This window comes from Martes martes (genome assembly GCF_963455335.1).
Source record: "Martes martes genome assembly, chromosome: 10".
NCBI lineage: Eukaryota > Metazoa > Chordata > Mammalia > Carnivora > Mustelidae > Martes > Martes martes.
The window spans coordinates 90,542,046-90,567,981 of NC_137898.1; positions in this window are offsets into that span (position 1 = coordinate 90,542,046).

A 25,936-nucleotide genomic window follows, 5' to 3' on the forward strand; every position below is an offset into this window, starting at 1 on the left:
TCTCTCTCTCCCATGATGTGATTGCAAATGAAGATGTTAGAAAAAAAAAAAAAAAAGACAGCTTTTATTCTCCCCAAGTCTCCTTTCTAGGCCTTTCCTCATCTTCCTTATTATCTCTATGGGATGCTCCCCGCCCTCCCCCACCCTACACACAGGTAACAAAGCCAATAAATAAATAAATAAATAAATAAAAGACTTGTATCTCTGGCTGTCCACAGCAGTATTATTTCCTGCTATAACAAAATGGAACTGTAGAATGCTTGAGCTAGAGTAGCAAGTTGTGATTTGTGGGGCCTCAGGATATGTGGAAACTTTGGAAGAAGCTTCTCAAATTTGGAGTAGCAGTCATCACAGCAGGCCAAGTATTTTAGGGGAAGACAGGTGGCACACTTAATTCTAACTCTTTCTGGCTTCGGCTTCTGTCATTCATGCCCTACTTAAGACCCCTATGGGGTGACTCAGATCAGTGCCCATTAGAAATACTCCATTTCTTTAACTTTAGCCAAGATCCTGTCGGAATCAGGACCAAACCAACTATCTACTAAATTCATAAAAAGATCTCCAAAATTTTCACTAACATTATTCCAGACACCATGGTCCACACCCGTTTAGAAATGCACTCCATTTCTATATGTCTTCCTAACAAGTTATTTTGCTGTCATATTTTTTTCTGACGTCTGTCACCTTGGTATCTAAGCACTCTGGCAAATTCATGAGGCTAAAAACAAACACTTATGTGGGAAGGGGAAAGAAAGCTCTTCTCTTCTGCTCTCTCATCTCCATAGGGACAGAGAAGCACAAAGAGGCTATGATTCTCCAAGGTCATTCTGCAAAGACAGCATAACAGAGCCAAGAAAAGACTGCAGAATCCTAACTTCCAGTCCCCGGCCTCCATAATTTGAAGATACTCTGTTTAGAATCGGTGTTTCTACAGAAAATACCCAAAGAGATTTTGTAGCGGCTGGCCACAGCCAGGAAGGAATCTTCGCAAAAAAATCAGACACACTTCCTTCCCTTCAAAACTCTGAATCGTCCCCCTTTTTCTTACTGCTGAGTATTCTAGCACTCTTTCAACTTTAGTACTTAAATGACATTAACTGAAATGTCAGGGGTTTCATTCATTTATCAAATCATTCAATCATTATTAATTGAAAGCCTTCCATAATCAAACACATGTTAGAGATGAGCAAGACTCTACCTCTCTTCAAGGACTTATAATTTAGCAAGAGAGATAAGAGATACATGCAAAAATTGCTTACCAAGGACATACTATTTGCTATTCTAGACTCTGAAGAGAGAACAATGGATAAAACCTACAGGAATTCTGTTCTCATGGATCTTACCATTATAGTCACAAAAATAAACAATAAAGAAACAGATAAAGGAATAAGATATATTACATTAAAATATAATACAAGATGAAATGTGATATAACAAATAGAGAAATAGATGAAGTGCCCAACATTTCTTTCTCACATGGGATTTCAGTAGCTGAATTGGAAGTATGCTCTGGTTTCAGAATTGGATTTGTAATATCCCAGGCCTCTGAATGTATTATTTTCTTCTCTAGTAAGCAAATATTGTTGCAGTTGTTGCATTTGGTAATCTGTGTGGAGCAAAAGATTTAGCCCCCATAATAGGCTAGTCACCAAGAACTTTAGAAGAACTTGGAAGCAGCTGAAATATAAATGGTCCAATTCTAGCAGAGAATTTTTTTTAAAAGAACCTCTGGGACCTATTATAGTCCACTGGCCATCTGATAGACTGCTATCCAAAAGAGACTAGAATTATTCCTCTACTCTGATTTTTTAAGCAGATTTCTTGTAGTTGCTGAAGGTCAAACTAACAATCCTAACCTCTTTGTCTTTAAAAGTAAGTGAGATTTTAAAGCTAAAAAAATATTTAAGTACTCAGATACACATTAGGTGGCAAGTTCTTTTCCTACATTTATTATTTCATTAGTCCACATTTATCTGTCCCTTGGGGTACAGTCAGCTGGGCAACACTGAGACTTTAGCTTCTCAAACAAATGACTTCAAAGAAACTTATTATGCAACTTCATTGTGTACTCTCTGCTGACCTAGAAACTGCCATTCAAAATAGTCACTATCTTTCCTTTGTAAAGAAGTCCAGGAAGATAATGTTTATTGTCAAAATTCAGAGGAACTATTATGCGGACAAATTTCAAGCAGTGGAAAATGTAAGTAAATTCTGGGATTGGTTGGTGTTATAGACTTGATGAAAGAAGATAGAAAGAAGGAAGGAAAGAATAAGAGAGATATTGGGCAGGGAAAGACAGGGAGAAGAAAAAGAAGGAAAAAGAAAATATACAAGGTACACAACTATAAAACTGAGAAAAATGTGCAAGGAAGTTCCTTATAGACACTGGACAACACAAAGCACAGAATAATAATGCTAGAGAGAAGGAAAATATACACATACATGGTGAGCTTCACATTTGCATAGGCTTCTTGACCAGGAATTCCTCTTGGAAAAAAGCACAGGGGAAATAGGGCACAAGCAGAGCACATTAGTCTCTCTGCAATCTGAAAACAGTTCTGTACTACTGAAACCCTTAAATTTTCAAGACAGAATAAATGAGAGGAGGGAGCTTCATAGAAGGGTTACCTCAGAAGTGACAAGAGTCCACAGAGCCAAATAGAGAATGGAAGCTCCAGGACTTAGAGGTGAATCAAGATAAAAGATGTCCACACAATTCTAGGAGACAAAGTAGATATCTAACTGAGAAACTCAGGCATTCAGTTGAGACCCCAGAAAGTCCATCCCATACCCTAAAGTAAGAATCATGTCCTCGAGCTGAAGACAAAACTGCACAGAACCTACCCTAACAGAGAAGAAAAACAACAGACTTAGGTGGACTCATCAATAACTTTACTGGTTACCAGAACAAAATTAAACTTTCTTTTAGGAAAGACAACACACTCCAGATGTGCCACCACAGCGTCCAATGTACAACAAGAAATTACTAGATATGTAAAGAAGCAAGAAAATGTGACCTATAATCGAGAAAAAAAAAGTCAATGGAAGCAAACTCCAAGATGACCCATGTTGGAATTAGTAGACAAGAACTTTAAAATAGTTATTATAAATGTGTTCAAAGATAATATAAATATAACCAAGTAAATAGATGGAAACTCAAGAAGAGATTAAAAAAAAAAAGTACTCAATAAACATTCTAACACTGAAATTGCAATATCTGAAATGAAAGGTACTGACTAGGTTTACGAGCAGATTAGAGATTTCCGAAAAAAGCATCAGTGAGCTTAGATCCCTTTCTACTATCCAAACTGAAGAGAGATAAAGAGTATTTGTTGTAAAAAAAAAGAAAAGAAACATAACAGAGATTTCTTGTTCTGTGAAACAATCACAGTGCTATAAATACATATAGTTCATTTCCAGAAGAAGACAAAATGGAGAATAAAATACTTAAAGAAATAATAACCAAAAATTTCCAGATAAACCAAAACCTCTGACCTTCAAATCCAAGGTCAGAAAAGAAACAAAACAAAACAAAACAAAACAAAAAAAAACCTAGGAACACCATATTTAAATTGCTGAAATCCAAATACAAATAAAGAATCTTAAAAAACAAACAAACAGAAAAAACAGTGAAAGAATGCATCAGAGACAGTAAAACAATGGCACAAAGATTGGCTTATTTCTCACCAGAAACACTGAAAGTCAGAAAACAAAAGAACAAGTTATGTAAAGTGATGAATGAAATGAAAAAAGAAAACAAAAATAAAACCCAGCAATTACCTAAAATTTTATAGATAGCAGAAATAATCTTCAAAATAAATATGAAAGTGAAATAAACATACATTTAGATAAATGGAAACAGAAAGAATTCATGTTCAGACCTTCATATAAGATACTTTAAAAGTTCTTCAGACTGCAGAAGGGAACTTCTAATACTCAAGAAGGAATGAAGAGCATGAGAAGAGTTAAATATCTAGATAAATACTTTTTTCTTTTTTTAATGCCTTTAAAAAGCAGCCAACTTTCTAAAGGAAAAAATAGATAGTGTATCTTATGATTTTAAAATATTTAGAAGTAAAATACATGAAAACAGTAGCACAAAAAATGAAGGTAAATGAAATTATACTCATAGAATTTTAACATCTTGTGTGAAGAGATGCAATATCAACTCTAAGCAGATTGTGAAAAGTTAATCATGTGGCAATTCCTAGAACAACTCTGAAAAACTACAAAGAGGTATGGCTAAAAAGCCAATAGGATAAATAAAACCAAATACTAAACCAATTTGATAAATTCAAAAGAAGCCAGAAAAGGAGAGATTGAGAAACAAAAAAGAAAGATTAAACAAGTGAAAAATAAAAAGCAAGATGGTAAATTAAATCCCAAATCATCAATAATTACATTAGAAGAAAATGGACTACAAACTCCAAATAAGGGAAGAAATTTCAGACTGGGCAAAGAAAACAAGACACAATTATCTGTTGTCTGTAAGAGATACACTGTAAATATAAGGACCCTGATAAGTTGAAAGAAAAGAAAGTAACAGATAATCAGTCACATGAACAATAATCATAAGAAATCTTGAGTGTCTATACTGAGAACAGACAGAACAGACTTCTTGATAAGGAGCATTTCCAGAGACAAAGAGAGAAATATCACAATGGTAAAGGAGATCAATCATTCTGGAAGATATAATGACCCTATAAGTGCTTCTAATAATAGGACACCAAAATACATTAAACAGGAAATGACAAGAATAAAGAGGAAAAATAGAAAAATAAAAAGATTTTAAAATTTTCCTAATTAGAATTTGGTAGAATAACTAGAGAAACAATCAAGAAGGAAATACAAATATTTGCACAATACTATAGACTGCCTTGATTTAATTGAAATTTTTAGAACAATATAATCCTGAAATTATAGAATTTACATATTTCAGGTATACATGATATAACATATATACACATATAGTTTATATGGACTATATATTAGATCATAAAATAAATTTCAACACATTTCAGAAGATTGAAGTTTTCACATATGTTTTCTGACAACAAAGGATAAATAAGAAAATAATAAAAATAAGATACATAAAAATCCTCAAATATTTGGAAATTAAACCACACACTTCTAAATAATCTGTGGATCAAAGTATAACTCATAAGAAAAATAGAAAGTACTTTGTACTGAATGATAATAAAAATACAACATACCAAAATTCATGTGAAGCCTCTAAAATGGTGCTAGGAGGAAATGTATTACTTTAAATGCTTATATGAAAAATAAAATAAATATTTGTAATAACTGATCTGAACTTTCATTATAAAAATTTTTAAAAAATGAAAAGAAAAAAAAAGAGAGAGAGAGAAAGTTTAACCCAAAATAAGTAAAATAAACATAGAACAAAAAGTGGTCTTTGAAAAGTTAATAAAATTGAGAAAATCTGAACAAGATCAAGTAAGAAAAATAGAGAATATTTTAATTACTACTCTCAGAAATAGAAAGTGGAATATCACTACAGATCCTACAGATATTAACAGGATAATAAAGAATATTATAACAAGTTTCACCGATAAATTCAACAATTTGGATGAAATTAACAAATTCCTTGAAAACACAGTTTTTATAAAACTGACATAAAAAATACAGAAAATAAAAATAGCCCCTATCTAGCTTTTTTAAAATGTAAAATTCATAACCATAAAGAAAATTTACAGTCCAGATGGTTTTACTACTAACTATATGACATACTTAAGAAATAATGCAGTCATTCACAAACTCACAAACTCCTTCAGAAAATGAAAAAAGGACCACTTCACATTTGGTTTATGAAGCCAGCAAAACTCTGATTTCTAAACTTGACAAAAACATTTCAAATAAAGATCAAATATCCCCCATGAACACAGACACAAAAATCCTTCACAAAATATGAGCAAACCAAACCCATCAATACACAAGAATTTTAAATTATGACCATATTGGGTTATACCAGGAAAGCAAGGTTGTTTTAACATTCAAAAAACCGATCAATATAATTTACCACATTAACAAAACGAGGGTGAAAATTATATATCAATGTATGACCATTTTAATTTATAAAAATCATTTGGCAAAACTCAACATCCATTCATGGTCGAAACTCCGAGTAAGTAGGTATAGAAGGGAACTTATCTGATAAAAGTCATCTACAGGAAATTCTACAATTAACATCCTATTTAATTATGAAATATTGAACTCTTTCTCCTTTATGTCAAGAGTAGGAATGTTTCTTTTAAAATTCTCTTATCCAACATTCTACTAGAGGTTCTAGCCAGTAAAATAAAGCATGAAAAGTAAATTAAAAGCATTAAAATTAAAAGGGATAAATTTTGTTTATTTATAGAAATTGTAATGGTTTATGTAGAGAATCTTAAGGAATCTATCTACTAGAATTTAGAAGTGAATAAAGTAAGGTCACAGGATACAAAGTCACATACAAATATCAGTATGAAATTTTAGATAATGAAACATTAAAATACCATTTACAATAATTCTATGAGACATAGAATATTTAGGAATAACAGGAACAAAGGATGTAGCAAAGGTCTACATTAAAAACTATAAAATATTGCTGAGATTAAAGAAAATATAAATAAATGAAAAGATACATAATGTTCACACATTAGAAGACTCAATACTGTTTAGCTGTCAATTCTTCCCAAATTTTCTATGGAGTCAATGTAATCCCAGTAAAAATTCTAACCAGACATTTTACTGACATTAACAAATTGATGCTAAAATGTATATGAAAACACAAAGGACCTAGAGTAGCCTAAACAATCTTAAAAAGAAGAACAGTTTTGGAGAACTCACATTACCTGGTTTCCAGGCTTATACAATTTTACTGGGGTGTTAATTATATAGGTGTATATGTTTTTCAAAATATATTGAACTGTACACTTGAGATCTGGGCCTGCAACTGCATGTAAATTTTACCACAATGAGAAAAATAATAAATAATTGCAATTTCCTGTCAGTAGACTCTATCACAAGAAGGTAAAGGGACTTTCAGGTGAGTATAGATAGAAGATATATGTAACAAAATCCTTTTCTTTCTGTCTCCTTTAGTAAATAACTCTGATGGATTACTCTATATAATCTTGGAAAAACTGAAAAAAACTATCCAAGAATCTCTTCTCTATATATCTGTAAGTTAGCACTGACCAAAAGAATTTTCATAGGATTTGGAAGGCAGCAATGAAACAGTAGTTAACAACCAGATATGGTGATAGACACGTGCAGAATTGCCCAACGTGTCTCACCTTGTTCTCGTTCTCATCTGGTCTTCATCCAGCCCTTTTTAACTATTGACCCTGCTGAGCAATAGCAGACTCAGACTCACCACCAGAAACCTGTCTGTGGACCCCCAGAGATGATAGCTGCATATAGACAATATTCCTTATAGCCCTTCCTCAGGGTTCCCTTTTAAATTTTCACTTCTGATCATCTGGTTGGTCACTGGTTCATTTTCTGTTCTTCCAGCTCTCATCCTGAGTCTTCACTCTTCCAGTTCCTTCCCAATTATATAAGCTCTAACTGCCAAAATAAATCCCTTACCGAGGAACACTTTCAGAGACTCTGATTCCCTGACATATGATATAACAACACTTTCTTCTCTGATGTTGGAGTTGGCTCACTTAAATGGGAACAAAGGGTGATATGGGCTGAGTGTACCACATGCAGGTGGAGGAATGGGGTATGACTCTGTGCTGAACTACCACAGAGATAGACCTCGAAAAGATGACAGTAAACCTCATTTAAGCTTTCATGTATCATTAGAGCACCCTAAAATCGTAAGATGTACCCTTGTATGAAAATATGCTTCTCCATGAGTCATCTGATACAGATTCCAGTTTCAAAACAGAAGGTTCAGAACAACCAGTCTTACGTCTTTGAGTAGGCTAACATACATAACTGAGAAGTCAAAGTGCTGAGAGATGATAAAAGTATGTGTGCATATAGGCATACATTTGTATTTATTTCTAAAAATTGGAAAAACAATACACATCTTTCTGACCATAAAAAAAGAACAGTATATGAGAAATAATTAACATGGTCTTTGTATTTAGAAAATTATGGAACCTTGGAAAAATCACGTTACACTCTTATTCATTATTCTATTTACCATAAAATTGATATCAGACCAGTCCCAGCTTCTTCATAAAAGAATAGAAAATAATTCATTTCTGCTCTGTGCTAGTCATAATTTGTGCAACTTTCCTGTAAAGAAAGTGTTATTAGCTTCATTCTACAGATTAAACTATGACTCAGAGATATTAAATAACTTAATTAGATCCACACAATTTCTAGGGAGAAGAGCTATAATCTGATCTCATGTCTGTCTGAGTGACTCCAAGATTCAGTCTTCCCACTAAACTACCCTCATTCTGAGCATGGACCTCCATTTGAGAAAATGAGAAAAACCTATGTGTAGATGTTATCCCCATGAAATTACTTTGAAATAATTGTAAAGAAAATAATTTTTAAATCTTCCAGACTTTTATACACATTTATATGCTCCTGGTCAAATTAGTCACTTTGAGAGAGTATAGATATATCCAAATGGGTTCAACAAAAACACTATTTTCCAAAATATTTTTGGAACTCCTTTCTCAAAATTGCAGAATTATGCACTATGCTATATATACATATACATATATATAGAGAGAGAATATAAATATATATTTATATTCACACATTTATATAAATACATGTATCTCTATATACAATATACATACATACACAAATGTTATATATTAATATATATACAAATTGTATATACAAATTGTATAACATAGATAGATAGACATATAGATGTATATGACACCCACTTTCCTCTATATTCTCTAGCGTACACATAGAATCCAAGGCAACTTTTTTGAGAAATGACACACATATCAGACATACTGTGGTTGGTATAACAGCATCAGAAAGAGAATTGAACAATATGGCTTTTAAGGTCCTCTCCAACACTGAGGGTCCCTGTAATATAATTTGTTATGTTTGTTTTTAAAAAAAATCACTCTATTACATTATGGTCACACCTCATAAAAAGCACTGTGCAAATGTAAGGTAGGTCTTTGCTATGAATAATAATATCATAATTGGCCTTTCAGTAGAATCTCTAATTGCTGAATTAATTTCCATCAGTTCTCACCATGAGGTGATATAGGCCCCTGTTGAGTGCTCTTAGAGCACCCTGATTTCTTACTTAGCAGGGGTCATACTCACTGGTTTGGTGTCCACAGTCCCCCCTAGGTCTTAAGTTCCTCAATGGCTAAGGCATACCTGTTCATCACTATGAATTGGACTGGCATCAGAGAAAAACAATAAATATTTTTAAATGAACAATAAATATTTGTTGAATGACAAAACCATAGCCTGTGGAATCAATCTAAAAACCTTCCCCTGTCCTATCATTCCTGTGGAAATAATTTATGTGTCATTTACTAAAGGCTCCCCATTTGAAAGGCAAGAAGTGGATCTTACGTGGGAGAGAGACCTTGCATGCAGGGAGCATACAGCTTCGCAGGGAAACCAAAAAGCACCCTACACAACCACAGGTAAACCAGACTACAGAAACTGCACACACTTCAGGGGAATTTGTTCCAGCTGGGATGAATGCAGAGGGCAGGGCATCATGGGACAAGGAAGCATTTCTGCCCCCAAACAAAGAGAAAATCAAAAGTAAAGACACAGTGCAGAAATATGAAAAACTTTTTGAACATAACTGAGCAGCCCATGTTGGTTAATGCATATGGTCTGTGGTGGGCAGGGAATTAGATGTTGACTTTGGTCATGGACAAAAAGCCATCACTGCCAGGTATGGTATATGGAATAACGGCCCCAAAGATACCCAAACTCTAATCCCTGGGACCGTAATGTTACTTTATATGGCAAATGTGACTTTGCAGATATGATGAGATTATACTGGATTATGCCAATAGACCCTAAAGGTTAAGACAGGTGTCTTTTTGAGGAAGGCAGGGGGAGGTTTCTGAGTAACAGATTAAGCAATGTGACAAGAGGACAGAGAAAGAATTGAAGATACTACCCTACTGCCCTTGAAGATGGTAGAAGGAGCCAAAGAAGAGGGAAAAGGTGAGAAAACAGATTCTTCTCTGAAGCTTGCAGAGGGTGCATGGCCCGGACAACATCTTGGTTTTGGCCCAGAGAAATGCATCTCAGATTTTGGACATTCAGAAGGGTAAGAGAATAGATGTGTATTGTTATAAGCAACTACGTTTGTGGTAATTTGTTATAGCCATCATAGGAAATTAATATAACCAGGTTAGGGCATTTGAATGTTATTTGTTAAGCAATGAAGAGTCATAAAAATTCAGGTAGAAATGGATTGAGGGAAGGCAAATAGAAAGGGTGTGATGAGAGGAAAGTGAGGAACAGCAGCTTGATTTTAGAAATGGGTAGAATCTCCCTGGGTATTTTGTTAGCAAAGCATTTTGGGATCCTCTGGGATGAAAGGTGCTGGAGAAAATGTAATAACGCTAATAAATATTCTATGATTTCTCTGGAACATGTCCTCGGGTGAACTACAAGGCAGCTCTAAATGTTACGATAAGAAATGTGGGAGACTCAGCAGTTTGGGGTCTCAGGGGTGCCATAGAAACCATGACTATGTTTGTCTCTGTTCCCTGGGGACTGCCATTCTCACATGTCTTCCTCCCCAAACCATAATTCATAGGAGCTCTGGGGAGCAGCAGCAAAGGGCAGAGTCAAGAGCCATTCAAGGCAACAATAGCAGGAAAATAGTGTCATGAATTATTTAGCATTTAACCAAGGCAGCACAAGACCCTCTCCAAATACTGAGGAAGTGATGAGAGGGTTAATCCATATGGATTTGTCATGAGTGGTCAGCCTAGAGCGCCAAAGTTTATTTGGGGACACGTGTCCATGCTAGAGCTTAAAACCTGCTGATTCCTCTACCTCACAAGTCAAAAACTGGCGACTGAGCTTTTGACCCCCCCAAAAGCTGATTTTTAAAACTTTATCATCTTTTGAAAATCCTTGAGGACTCAAAAGAGGCTGTGACCTTGAAGGAAAATAGCCCCACATTCTTCCCCCTACCTTGGAGCTGAAGGGAACCTTGGAGATTGTGTCACACAAACCTCTAATTTCACATCTGAGAAATTCAAGGGCAGGAAAGTCAAATGACCCAGCAGAAAAGCCTCTGGTCTCCCAGCCAGGGATCTTGCTACTGGACCACACCCCTCCAGTCAATTTCTCCTTGGGAGCAGGAGATTCATGTATCACCTACGGCTGATGTTCTGGAGAAATATGTATCCAAGTATTGTTGCCCTCTAGAGAAGAAAGGGATTTCTCCACAGGGATCTGGCTTTTCTTTGAACATCTGGGTCCACTTTTGTGCTTGGCCCTCCTATAAGCACAATTAATGGAAAAGGAGCAGTGAACATAGAGTCAAACAGAACTGCAGTCAACTTCTAAACCTGTCACTTACTTGCTGTGTGATCACAAGCAAGTCAATTGACCTCTGTGATCCCTGGTTTCCTTAGGTGTAAATATGGGATAATAATTCCTACCTCAGAGTTGCTATGAAGATTCAGTTGAATGATACAATGACTGCAAAAGGACTTAATAGAATGCTTAGAATATACTAATGCTGGATAAGCATATGTTGGACCTGAATTTAAATGAGTTTTTTAGGAACACAAGAAAGAATATGAAGGCTCCCAAAAATACCTTTCACTCACAGCCTGTTGTAAATACCTAAAATTCTATGCATAGCAATATAGACCTTGGGTTCTGGAAGAACTGCCAATCTTTGGGAATTATCATTAAAATAAAGACACTGTAGAACCTCAAGCCAATATTACTTAACACCTCAGCAAGAATTAATTGCTGGGGGAAACAATCGAGGTCCTTTGGAAATAAGAGAAAAGAGGTATAGGGGAGGAAAACAGAGAAGAGATTTGTGCTGAAAGGAATCAACATTTATCAAATTCTCAATTTTCTTTGGACCAAAGGGACACACTAGCTGGAAATCCAACGAATTTTTGAAATTCTAAAACAATCCTAAAAACAATGTTTATTTTCTTGTTTCCCTGTTTTGCAATAGTAAGATTATTGATAGGGAGAAAGGGCAAGGCCCACCAAGCTCTCCTAGATGTCACACTGTTTGGGTCTTGTGTTCTGAAGGCAGGGAATCTGCACCTATCCACTTTATTCATTTCTTCATTGACACATCTGGATTTTTCATTTGGCACACATTTATTGAACCCTTGGAGACATAAAGAGTAATAAAGCAACAACGTTCTCTTGAAAAGTTGACCTTCAATTCAGATACAGATTTGAAGCAAGTAATTATAATACAATGTGACACATGCTTTATGGAAGCAGGACCACTAAGGGAAAACAGATAAGGAAAGGATATTTTCTGGCTTGGGGGTTTGGAAATATGGGAGACTAGAAGGCTTCACAAAAAGGAGACATCTGAGTATTGATGTGGGCCAAACAATCTGCGTTTGGGAAGAAAATTCTGAGATTAAATAATATTAACCAAAAACTGAGATGTATGAGGGTCAAGCATATTTGGTGGTTCTGCCACTTCAGGAGTCATTCATTCTAATTATGAAGCTGTTCTCTCTTAGCTCAGAAACACCATTCTTCCTTGGCCATGTGGTGCTGAGGCTGGGGATCTACGGATCCCCTGGCTCCTCCAACGGCTGGCTCCGCATTAGATCCCACAAAGAAGAGCCAGTAGGGTGAGGCTATAAGGCAAGGGAAGTATGGGGACTAGCCCTTCCTGTTCACTTGGTCTTCCTGTAAGCACTGCCCTATTAAAGGCTCTTTACCCTGAGAGCAAAAATGGGTTTCAACCTCCAGAGTCCTTTGACTCCCAGACTTGAAGAGCCCCATGGAAATACAAGCCCCAGCAGTACAGCAACTCCTCATCAGAAATTTAAGCCCAGGAACATGAGGACCATTCTCTGAACTCATGGAGTACAGTGGAAACTGAGTAACTCCTCCTCTTCAAATATATGAGGACCTCTTCCAAGGGACCTCTCTTCTGAGCTCTTAAGGTACTGGCAACCTTGGGATATCTCTACTGCCTCAGAGATCTGAGCCTAATCTCCACAGAGCTCTTTCTCTGAGCCTCTAGGTTCTGATCATCCCAATGTCTTCCCTTTGACTCCCCAGGACTGGTAGCTGCTTCCTGTAGTTATAACCTCTGCAATACCTCAATGTCCCCTTTTTGTTTCTGTCAGGCCTCTAACACCTATCTAATTCCCATTCTAAATTTCCTCTGTCCAGAGACCTAGAGAGGTTTCTGTTTTCTTGCCTGGATGCTGCCCAACATTCCATCCATGAATTATAAGATGAGGCTGGACACATAAGATGGGAACTGGATTGTAGAGGGCTTTTTATCCCATCAAAAGTGTTGGACTCCAGTTTATAAATAAGGAATGAGGAGCCCTTGCAGGTTCCTAGAAAGGAGATGACATTATAAAGGTGATAAAGATTGTATTGGCAGTGGATCACAGGACTAGAGAAAGGGTGACTGAGGCAAGCAGATGAGTTAGGAGAACATTTCAACAATGTGGGCACAGGATGTTAAGAACCTGATCATGGTGGAAGAGATGATGAGAATAGAACTTATATGAAAAACCATTCTGAGGGTTCATTCTATTGGTGGGTAATACAGATGGCTTTGGTGGGAGCAGGCTTATGATTCTCTATCTCATCAGATATGACTCTCACACTTTCTCTGGAGGTTCAAGAGATGTGGTGTCTGAATGAGAAACAGGTCCTAGGGGCAGTGGGACACGGAGATAAAGATACGGGCACTGTGTTGGAATTCTGCTTCCACCACAATCTAGGGAGAATATGGCATAAAATACTTAATACTTCAGGTCTCAGTTCTCTTACCTTCAAAATGGAGCAAATTATACCTATATCAAATGGGTTTTTAAGTGCTGTGTTTCCCAAACTGACTGATGGTTAGAATTATCTGGAGAGCTTTTCAAAAATGTCAGTTATCAGAGCTTGCCCTAGACATACTGAATTAAAATTTCTCAAATATGAGTCCTGAAAATCTGATTTTTTTTCAGCCTCCCAGGTGATTTTAGCAGAAAGCTATATTGGGTACCACTGACTTAGAATTTATTATAGATAACGCATGTGACTGTGTCTAACTTACAATCTGCTATAGTCACCACGGCCAATGCCCTAACCCATTTTTGCTCTTGGCACTTAGACTCTGATACCTGCAGGTGGTCTTCTCATGCAACCACTTGTGATTTACCTGAGAGAGTTTTCCAGCCACAGGAGCATGCTTGGCTTTTAGGGAAGACAACCCAGGGTCATGTTCTACACACTGGGAATGAGTCCTAGCTGCTCACAGAAGCAACCTGCTCATTATCACACAGGACACAGGTTACCTTCCCTCCTTCTCTGTCTTATTTAAACACTGTTCTACCAATATATCCTGACATTACATCCCAAACAAACTATTTTTACTCAAGTCCTTTGCTCCAGGTTAACTTCTGGATGAACCATACCTAAGACATGAACTTAGTCTCTGTTGGGGGGGGTCTTCCCTCTTCATACTCTACAATCTCAGGTTCAGCAGATAGGATTGACTATCCATCCTACCTATTCACCCCAGTAAGGTGCTTCAGAGGGACAGCATACCCTTATAGACATTTTTCATCTTATCTGGTCATTACGACAAACTTGGGCTTTAGGCAGTACTAGTATCCCTCTTCAGTGAGGAAACTGAGATGCCAGTTGTTAAATGGTTTACACAAGACCACACAGAAAATAGTAATACCAAGGTTTAAAATTTAGTTTTTCCATAAGAGCAACATTTTTGAGACTCTCATGAAATGTGTATGTCCTTCCCTAATTCCATTCCCCCAAATGTAGACACTGACCTACTCACAAATTTTCACATATTCTAGGATATTCATGGACTTCATGTATGCCCATGGATTCCCATAGGAGTCAGATGTTGTGGGTCCACAGACCCAGGGCAACAATCCCTGCATTTTTGGAAGACTTTAAGTTTCTTCTCACCAGGATGACTTTTCCCTCAAGATTTCACCCAATCTTGATGAAGTCCCAATAGTTCATTTTTGCCCTTGTTTCCCTTGCCTTTGGTAATGTTTCTAGGAAGAAGTTGCTGCGGCTGAGGTCGAAGAGGTTGCTGTCTGTGTTCTCCTCAAGGATTTTGATGGATTCCTGTCTCACATTGAGATCTTTCATCCCTTTTGAATCTATTTGTGTGTGTGATGTTAAGGAAATGGTCCAGTTTCATTCACACAGCAAAGGAAACAGTCAACAAAGCCAAAAGACAACTGACAGAATGGGAGAAGATATTTGCAAATGACATATCAGATAAAAGGTTAGTATTAAAAATCTATAAAGAACTTATCAAACTCAACACCCAAAGAACAAATAATCCAATAAAAAAATGGGCAGAGGACATGAACAGACATTTCTGCAAAGAAGACATCCAGATGGCCAACAGACACATGAAAAAGTGCTCAATGTCACTCGGCATCAGGGAAATACAAATCAAAACCACAATGAGATACCACCTCACACAAGTCAGAATGGCTAAAATTAACAAGTCAGGAAATGACAGATGTTGGAGAATATGTGGAGAAAGGGGAACCCTCCTACACTGTTGGTGGGAATGCAAGCTGGTGCAAACACTTTGGAAAACAGCATGGAGGTTCCTCAGAAAGTTGAAAATAGAGCTACCCTACGACCCAGCAATTGCACTACTGTGTATTTTCCCTGAAAATACAAACGTAGTGATCCGAAGGGGCACGTGCTCCCTGCTGTTTATAGCAGCAGTTTATATAATGTCCACAATAGCCAAACTATGGAAAGAACCTAGATGTCCATCAGCAGATGAATGGATAAAGAAGATGTGGGATATATATGTGTGTGTGTGTGTGTGTGTGTATATATATATATATATATATATATATATATATATATATATAATGCAGCCATCAAAAGAAGTGAAATTTTGCCATTTGCAATGATGTGGATGGAAATAGAGGGTATTATGCTGAAAAAAATAAGTCAATCAGAGAAAGACAGTTATCCTATGATGTCCCTGATATAAGGAATTTGAGAGGCAGAGTGGGGGGTTGGGGTGTAGGGAAGGAAAAAATGAAACAAGATGGGATCAGGAGGGAGACAAACCATAAGAGACTCTTGATCTCACAAAACAAACTGAGGTTTGCTGAGGGGAGTGGGGTATGGAGAGGGTGGTTGGGTTATAGACATTGGGGAAGGTATGTGATATGGTGAGTGCTATGAAGTGTGTAAGCCTGATGATTCACAGACCTGTACCCCTGGGGCAAATAATACATTATATGTTAATACAAATAATTCAAAAAAAGATTTCACTCAAGGCCACGTAGCCCACAATAGGCTTCTTTTTAATGGTTTGAGTTATAACTAGAGGGGACAGCAGTGCTTATCAAGACCCAGTCAACACTGTATATTTAAGTGGGGAGAAGAGAAAGGTCCTTAATATCTGAGAGCATTCATTGACAGAACTGGAGACCAACAATCAAACTACAAGAACCATCACAACAACCACCACAAAAACAAATCTATGAAAAGGTTCATTTTTAGAACGCAGTCTGCATTTAGAACAGATTGTTAATAAATGGACGTGCTTCAATGTAGAGAATTAGAAGAGTTCCATTTCAGGAAGAATACCTCTCCTTTATTCATTAGGGAAGACTAAGGGTGCCAACGCATGTGCTATTTGAAACATGAAGATCTTAGCTGATGCTCTGACAGTAGCCATTCTTCAAGAGGCAAGAGCACAAATTCAGCTTCTTGGGTTCACTAGCATGGGCAAGTCACCTAAACTCTCTGTGTTTCACTTTTTTCATCTGTACAATGAAGATGATAATAGCACCTACTACATCATGTTGTTGCAGAGAAGAATAGGAGTTAATACCTATATAGCACTAAGAACAGTGTCACGCTCAGCAAGGACTTAGTAATTAACAGTTATTTGCCTTAGAAATGCTCCCCATGGAAAACAGATCTTGGGACAAAACTCATGTAATAACCCTTAATAGGGAGAGGGGACAGTTAAAATTCAAGGACAGAAAATGAGGGGAAAAGGAAGAGCAACAGGGAAGCAGGGAACACAAATACAGTGTCCAAGGTCCTATGTTAACAAGACGACCACAGCTCCGCCAGAAAACATCACCAGTTTTTCATCCCAATGCTCATTTCCAGAGTGGCCACACAGAACCACCACATTTAAGAATAAGTTATAGGAAGAAAAAGACTAGACATTTTCTCTCCTGTCTCCTTTCGCATCCCCTGTCTTTTACTAGTGCTAGTTTTGTGCTGTGCAACAGGCCTACCTCCACCACTTTTGGACAAGTGTGTGTCAGATCAATTCAGACCCAGGCCCAGGAAAGTGGTAAAAGCCTTGGGGACAGGGCAGCAGAAGCAGTCCAATGGATCTAGGGCATTACATTAACTGGGTCCACTGCAGTTATTGTAGTTCTCTCAAAATTCTTATTTTCCAACATGCACCTTCATCCTTTTCTGCCAACCAAGTTGTGAGTTCTTATCCTATCCACCTGGTCCTGAACAGAAGTTCCTCTCCTGTTTTCTGCTGTAATCACAGAAACACTAGATTAAAGCTTCCTTCACTGAATTGAATTTCAATTCCGTGAAAGGACCACAGTGAATCTATGAGAAGAAATGGATTTGTGGCCAAGAATCAGATATGTGGTTAAGATTAATGGGGGGTTTTCATTTTGAAACTAAAGATAGAACGTTTTCCACCCGGCCTTTCCAGACACTATGTCTCAGAACTGAGCTGGACCTGGAGAAGAGGCCTACCAAGAAGAATTCAGGCTATCTTCAGCTCTAGAATCTCAATACTGACCAGTAGAAGCTAAAGATAAGAACCTGGAAGGCTTTCAACCGGAAGCAGAAAGGCTCATGCTAATGTACAAGTGCGACAGGTTCTCTGGGAGCAGGCTGTGAGATGGGGTTTGGAGTGCAAGGTGTCTTCTAGGGATCAATAACCAAAAGAAAGGGGAGGAAGCAAGATTGAGCAGAGCAAAAAGAACTGTCATAGACCCAACTAGCTCAGCCAACCCAACCCAAATGGGAACTCTGGATCAAATAGTGCCAGTCACAGTTACCTTGTTTTGGGTCTGATGCTAGGCCTTTATATCCCACCTGGTTCAGGCATTGCCCATGCATTGCCTCAGAAAGATATGACCTCAGGCAAGGCCAACCCTTCAGCTGAGCTACACTCTGAGAACCTGAAGGCAGGAAAATGCCTGTCTTACATCTGGACAAGTCTTCCCTAAAGGGAATCTGGATGACCCATGTCCCTGTGCTGACCACGGTGGTTTATCTAGTTTTATGACTCTAATCCAAGAGGATTCTGAGCCTCTGGTCACCAGTCTCAGGGCTGGGTTGCTGGACCTGTCACTTAACAGTCACAATTAGACAAGCCAGTACCAAAAATTGTCACCTGTATTTTCTCTGGCCCCACAGTGTCCTACAGCTCCACCTAATCCTGATTTTTGGGATCAGTTATACAAACTTGGTGACTCCTCTTCTTGTCTATTAGCCAATGAATACAAATGCCCAAATTGCCAAGGGCTAACCATAGCAAACAATTCAGCGGAAATCTTGCTCAGTTTCTGGTCCAAGTCTATCCTTAGGGGAAACAGGACCTTTAACCCTATAGAGCCTAGAATTGTACAAGTTCCCCAGTGGGTATTAGGGGTGTCCCGTGGGTTCAGTCCTGCTTCTACCCTCTGCTTCCTGGGCTTATGTGTTTATTTTGTTTTGTTTTTCTATTGGGGACACAATGCCACATAAAGATTTTTGATTCAGTGAGTATAATGCATCCCATAGGATGGCACCCCATCCTTCCATAATGTTGCCTCCAATTAATGCTTCATCTATGCTTTTAGCAAACCATTCCAATGCTCTATCAGTTTAACAGAATCGGGGTAGTATGGAATGCAGTGTGTCTAATGGATCCCATGGTCAGGAGACCACTCCATACAGTTTTTTGTTTTGTTTTTTGTTTGTTGGTTGGTTTCTGTAAACTGGGTTTCCTGCTCTGGCACAATGAAATGTGGTTTTCAGAGTTAATGGATCAGACTCTTCATATGCTCTCTGCTGACAGTGCTTGCTGAGACCAGTGGACCAGAAAGGTAAACCCATGCCTAAAATATATGGGTATTCCTATGAAAATGAAACCCAGGCTTTTTCAGGATAGAAAAATAGCTACAATGCGCTAAATATTTCTATACCCCCAAATTGTTTATGCTGAAACACTAGCATCTGATAGGATGGTATTAGGAAGTGGGGTGTTTGGGAGATCCTTAGAACACAAGACTGGAGCACTCATTAATAGAAGTAGTGCAATTATAAAAGACACACCAGAGAGTTCCTTTCCCGTTTCACTCATGTGAGGACACAGCAAGAAGATAGCTATCAATGAACCAGGAAAGACACTCTCAGCAGACACTACATCTGTTGGTCTTTTGATCTTGGACTTTGCAGCCTTCAGAACTTTGAAAAACAAATTTCTGTTGTTTATAAGCCAATCTGTCGTATTTTTGTTATAGTAGCCAGAAGAACTAAGATGGTGGCCAACTAACCCTCAAATGTTGAGTTGGTCTCTTTAAGGAATTGTCTCAGCATCATTCTCTGTTGGTGGCAGTTTAAACATTCAACAATGGCAGAAATCAGTGTTGGTAAGTGGGTGTCCACGTTGTTGGGCCCATGCATGGATCTCCATCCTTGCCACCATGACCCCTTCATCCATACACATGGCTAGTGTCAACTTGCCATTTTGTCTAAGAGGTTGTTATGCGCCTCTTCCCTGGGCATTCATCTCTGGTGGGCATTAACCTGTGAGACAAAGATCCTCACACATGGTTCTAACTTCCCATCCACATGCTCCTACCCTAGTCTTCCCAGTTTCCAATCTTCCTATTTTTGTCACTCCAGGTCAGCCAGGACCCCACATATTAAAAACCAGGGCCCTTCCCATGAAGTCACAGACCTGCCTTGGTTGGGTTGTTAACTCAGTAATTAGAGTTCAGCAGCTCTCCCTCGGATTCCTGGGCTCAGTCCTCAGCTTTCCCAGCCCACCTGCTTGAGAATTTTTGTATGCAACTAAAGACGCCCTCTGGCTTTCACACCTGGCTTTCAATTGCCTGTTGCTCTCAGCTGTTTATTTTCATTCTGCAAAGTGTCAATAACCCTTAGCAATAGCCATCCAATCCTGTTATCCTTACAGCTAATATTTTCCCACACCTTTCAAACACCGGATATATTGTTCCCATTAGTGCATTCTCTTCTGCCAGTATGCTACCAGGGACTGGTAACTACTGCACCCCCACTTTGTGCCCAAGGCTCTCTTTGGCCCACCTGCCTCCAGCGAAGGAGTCCTCTTGCCAGCCAGGAAGTGAGTGAGCCAGCTCCAGATCTCATCACAAACTACTTCTTAGTGCCATCCTGGGTTAGTACCCTCCGAGGCTCAATTCTCTCAAACAGACTCTGAAATGGAATTTGAGGTATGATATATCTGTCAGTAGTCAACATGTATAAAAATGAAGAAAAGGGGAGCCTGGGTGGCTCAGCGGGTTAAAGCCTCTGCCTTCGGCTCAGGTCATGGTCTCAGGGTCCTGGGATCAAGCCCTCCTGCATCGGGCTCTGCTCAGCAGGGAGCCTGCTTCCTCCTCTCTCTCTCTGCCTGCCTTTCTGCCTACTTGTGATCTCTGTCTGTCAAATAAATAAATAAAATCTTAAAAAAAATTTTTTTTAAAACGAAGAAAAAACAATGTTGGAAAGAGGGAAGTCCAGCTCGGATGCAGACCCTTGAAAGCCTCAGCAAACCCACAGTGTGCTTTGGATTCACAGTTGTCTCTCAGTTTTGCCCTTGACAGGCTGGGATGGCTGGGCCTCTATACCTCCACTGGACTCTGTCACCAGTTGTGGACTGCTCTGGGAAGGGCATGACAGTGGTGAGGCAGGAGCCCTTTGCAGACTGAGACAGAGCCTAAAAGGGCTGAGAGCAAGGCTGACTGCCAGGGGCATGTCCCTGAGCTGGCCTGCATGTTCTAGGGTCTGGGCACTGACTTTCCACTTCCCCATGCCCACCACACTCAAGAAGTACCGTATTCCCATTCTGGTCTTAACTTTGACCATTTCAGAGCTAAAACATACCTTCAGTGTTATCTCTGTTCCTCTCTGCCCCTCTCTGTCACTGATAAGAACTTAGGATGAGGGTAATGAGCTAAGGTCTATCTAGAATCCAGGGCTCTTGACAACTAGTCTCTGATTAGCAGTCCTTGCTTATTCAAGTCTTTATCAAATGCTCTTCTCACCCTCAGGGCTTGTATTTGTTGTATATGATGTCTGTATACTTTATGAATATTTCACTTTGTAGAAAGCCTCCCCCAGGCTGCAAGCAAAATGCCATGTACCCTGCGGGTCTTCATTTAGATAATAATTAACTAAAAGGGAGAGAATGAGGACCTGCTGTGTATCCCCAGAATTCCTCATGTTCTCTCTCTCTCTCTCTCTCACATGCGCGCACACACACACACACAGACACACACGTGCAAACACCTGCTGGCATGTGATCAGCCTCACCACACCACAGTGCAAATGCTAGTTTTTAACCGACCTGCTATTAGGTGCGTGCTTGGCATTGGGGATCCCCATAGGGTTGAATGGCTCAGTGCTGGGCCTCATGGAGCTTGCAGTCTCGACAGGAAGACAAAGGGAGGCGGCTGCAATGACCTGTGATCAGGGCTGTGATGGAAATGTGCCTGGAACTGTAGTAACACCTCTACCGGGGACCAGACAGGGCTTAAACAGAAGGATGGAGAAAATGGGGTGAAGGAACAGAAAGGTCTCTATGGGGCAGGAGGACAAGGCAGCATGGCCTGAAGGAGCTGCAGCCACTGGTGGAGGTTGGAGGGTTCAGTGTGGGAGGAGGCCCAAGAGATGAGGCTCCCAAGGGGGTAGGGCAGAATACACCCCCAGGAAAGGGCTGATAAGACCAGCTTGCAGTTTGTGGGGGCTTTTGAGGAACCTGACCACGTAGTACATTACCAAGACGAGCCAGCCGAATTGCAGATTGGGTGGGATGGACGGGGAATCTCCAGACGGGACTGGGGGCTCCATCACAGTGCCCTGGGCGAGAACAGCATCAGGGGGAGCAGAGAAGGCAGGATAGCTAGAGAGAGACATGAGGAGGTAAAATTAATCAGACTCGAGGACAGAAACTGGGAGTGAGGGAGAGTGAGGTATAAAGGGAGAACAGACTTGGCCCAAGCTTCGGGATCCGGTTTTGCCCACGAGTTGGAACTCCCGCATGGTTAAGAGGAAAAGCCCAGTAAACAACAGTATATATGGGTGTGAAGCTTGGGTGTAGTCCCTATGCTAGAAATACAAATTTGGGGGTCGGCAGGTATGTGAACATGACATCCAATTCACTTGCAGAAAGTGCAGCCACACCTGTCCTTCTCCCTACTCCTGCTGGGCAGGGGGGTGGCAAGGAGCAGGTGGGCACCCTGCGAATTAGGTACAAGGAGCTGCCTAGACTTTGAAACTGGAAGGGGAAGTCCAGATATTGCAGAAGAAAGTAAAGCCTACCATTCAGAACAGTTTGCAAATCAAATCCCTCCCTTGGCCCTTCAAAAGAGAGGAAATAGAGAACAAAGAATGGCAAACAGAGGGTTTTTAAATAAATCATAATTAGTAACACACACATGGGCTCAGTGTAGGCGAGCAATTAGACAGCTAATTATATTGAAACTGCGTGTTCATGAAGCCAGAGAGCCTCACCCCAAAATGGGAAGTTTCCAGCTATTGTAGGGAAGCCTGGAGGGACGGAGGCTGCCAGTGGGACCTGTCTAGGCCCCCCCAATAAATAGTTGGTGAAGGTAATGCGTATGTGCATTTAAGGATACGATGTCTGAATCCACATACTGAGAATTTTTGAGCACCTGCAATAGCAGCTGGGCTTCTGGCCTAACTGGAAGAGAAATGGATTCTCTTAACCAAGTACCACTCTTCAAAAATGCTGCCCTCCAGCTAAGGGCTTCACTGGTTACCCCAGGGCCCTTGGGGCTGGGTTTGTGCATAGCAAGGGCTCCATCTAGTGGCCAATTCTGGAATCACGTACAGTTTCTGCTGCCCTGTGGCTCTTGAGGGTTCTGTCCCAGTAGTGCACACAGGAGCCTTCCAGGGTGGTGAGGTCGGCATGTAGGAGCCTGACTGGTCAACCTGGTTAAGTATGTCCTGAGCTACTGTTAGAAAAAAAAATTCGTTAACAGTGCAATTGTAGAAATAGACCAGACATAGGGGAAACGTGTGGGTTTTTCTCGTTTCACTTTTTTCAATTTGTTTTGCACAATTCTTTTTGCCTTCAAAAGCCTCAGGCTCTATGTAGGATTTGCCATTTAGCTGTGTTTTTCTCTCCTTTTTTATTCCCATTCTCTTACAAACATGAAGAACAAAGACTTCATCAGAAACAAAAGACTCTGCTAGTATCAACTTGAAAAAAAAAAAATCAGTGATCAGGAAACCCTTGAAGGGGTGAGAGGTGGGGAGTGAGACGGGGTTCTTTCGAGAAGCCTCCCCTGCCTCAGCCTCTCACTTCACCTCACCTTGGTTTTCTGCCCCTCAACCCGTGCATCCACACCCAGGCTGCTCCTGGCCAGGGATGCCTGTGAAGGAAGAGACAGAGGCCAGCGAAAGGATGATGCAGTGTGCTGGGGAGGGTGGGGAAGAAACAGGGAGGCAAATGCTTTTACTGTCTGTGGAGAAAAAGGAAGTTGGGCTCCCATGCTAAGAGAGGATCACCTTCCAAAGAATTCGAGGGTAGAACATGCTTCTGAGTAGAGAAACCAGCAATTAGGAATGCTGTGGGGTCTTGAGATGGGAATTGTGGGCAGGTCTGGGGGCCAGCAGCCACTCAGGAAAGCCGCAAGGCTTGAAGAGATCTCACCTTGGGAGAACGGATAGCAATTTCCAGCACATTCTGTCTATAACACGCTAATACGCAGAGCAAGTAGGTTGTCAGCTCTGCTGAAGGTGATTTAAGGATAAAGAAGGGGAAAAGAATTAGACCCTCCACTGTACCAGCCACCATGAAATCAGAGGTAAAAATGCAAAAAGGAGAGGAAGAACTGAGATGAATCCCTTTCCCTGGCATGCACATTGGCTCCCTGTCATGTCTGCCCCTGACACAGACCACATCCCTCAAGAATAGAGCTACACTCAGAATTCAAATGCGCTATCTATTCTGCACATATATGCAGAAACAAGGTTGTTGCCAACACTTCTAATGGAAAAATGGTAGTCTGAATACAAAGGGAAAGCAGACTGTTTCACTCTATGAAATCGTCTATATGAAATCAGAAATAAAACTGCAAGAGAAGCAAGAAAAGCTTGAGCAGAAACTCTTCTCTGGGAATAAAAATGAGTTGAAGTGAGCAAAATCATAAATGCAAACCATCCACATCACCTTTGCCACAGGGGACGATGCCCCAGAATAGAATTTAATGCCAAATTAAATGTTCCATCCACCCTTTCCAGCAACAGAGCTGTAAAAGGGGAAAACAAATCAAGGTTGCTGCTGCTGTTGCTGAAGGATATTGGCTGATGGCACATAAATAAGCATACAGGAATCGGTTAATCCAGGTGTGGGATGCCTTGAGCCCAGAAGGGTGAGAGAATGAGGGGCAACCATTACAAGGCACATACCTTGGAGGTGAGGGCATCAGTCACATTGATTTTCCTCTGGCACCTCAAATGGCATTTTCCTTTTTTTTTTTTTTTTTCTTTGTAGAGGTTTTGGAACTTCCCAGACTTTACTGGATGTACTGGGAGACTATTGATAATGACTGGACCACTGGAACAAGAGGAAATGGGGGAGGGGGCATTTCCATAGCAGGGATTGGGTATCAGGTAAACAATGATGCCTCCTACTTGCTTTGGCAACAGTGTCTCCACAACAGTAAGGAAAAATATGAATCGTGAAAAACACTCTGGGCTCTGGGTTCGAATACAAAAGGTCTGGATTCAAGTGTGGCACTGACCTTTACCGGTTCTACAGTCCAGGGCAAATCACTTCAGTGAGCACTCTGGATCTCAGCGTTTTTTGTTTGTGCAGGATTGTACTTGGACAAGGTGTTCTTGAAAATTCCTTTCTGGAGCATAATTTGATGTGGGAACCTTTGCAGAGGTGTAGAGGAAGGAGTAAGTCGGAATGGGATGCCAGTGAAGACCAACACTAGTCATGTCTAAGGAGACATCAGTAATCGCTTTCACTTCCATGGGGCTTATTTCTAGTTTCACTGTTAGGAAATGTCCTCTTTGTCTTTAGAAAACAAATGAACAAGCAAACATTTTACCTCTAGTCAAAAGTGCATATATTTGCCTCATTTTGTAACTGCATCCTTAGAAATCTCATACAAAAGTGGATTGTTACCAACGAAATATCATTTTCCCTGTAGGAAGATTGCTGTAATTGGGAATTGTGTTCCACATTAAGAATTTGGCATCAAATAAATCAGAGACATCACTAACAATATGATGTAAGGGGAGAAATATAACAATAAACTTCTATAATCATTTAAAATAGTAAAATTGTGCTCCAACTGACATAAAATGGGCATAAGTGTATTGCACATGTTGATTATACAAGAGACCCCAATGTGCTATAAAGTGTACATAGAACACATAAAACTCTAACACTAGCATACCATAAATTCAACCTAAAACCAGCATACCAACTATAATAAATTTAATTAAACATTAAATGAACAATAATTTGGTTTTCCTTCTTAGAATTTAGAAGGGCTTGTTGAGG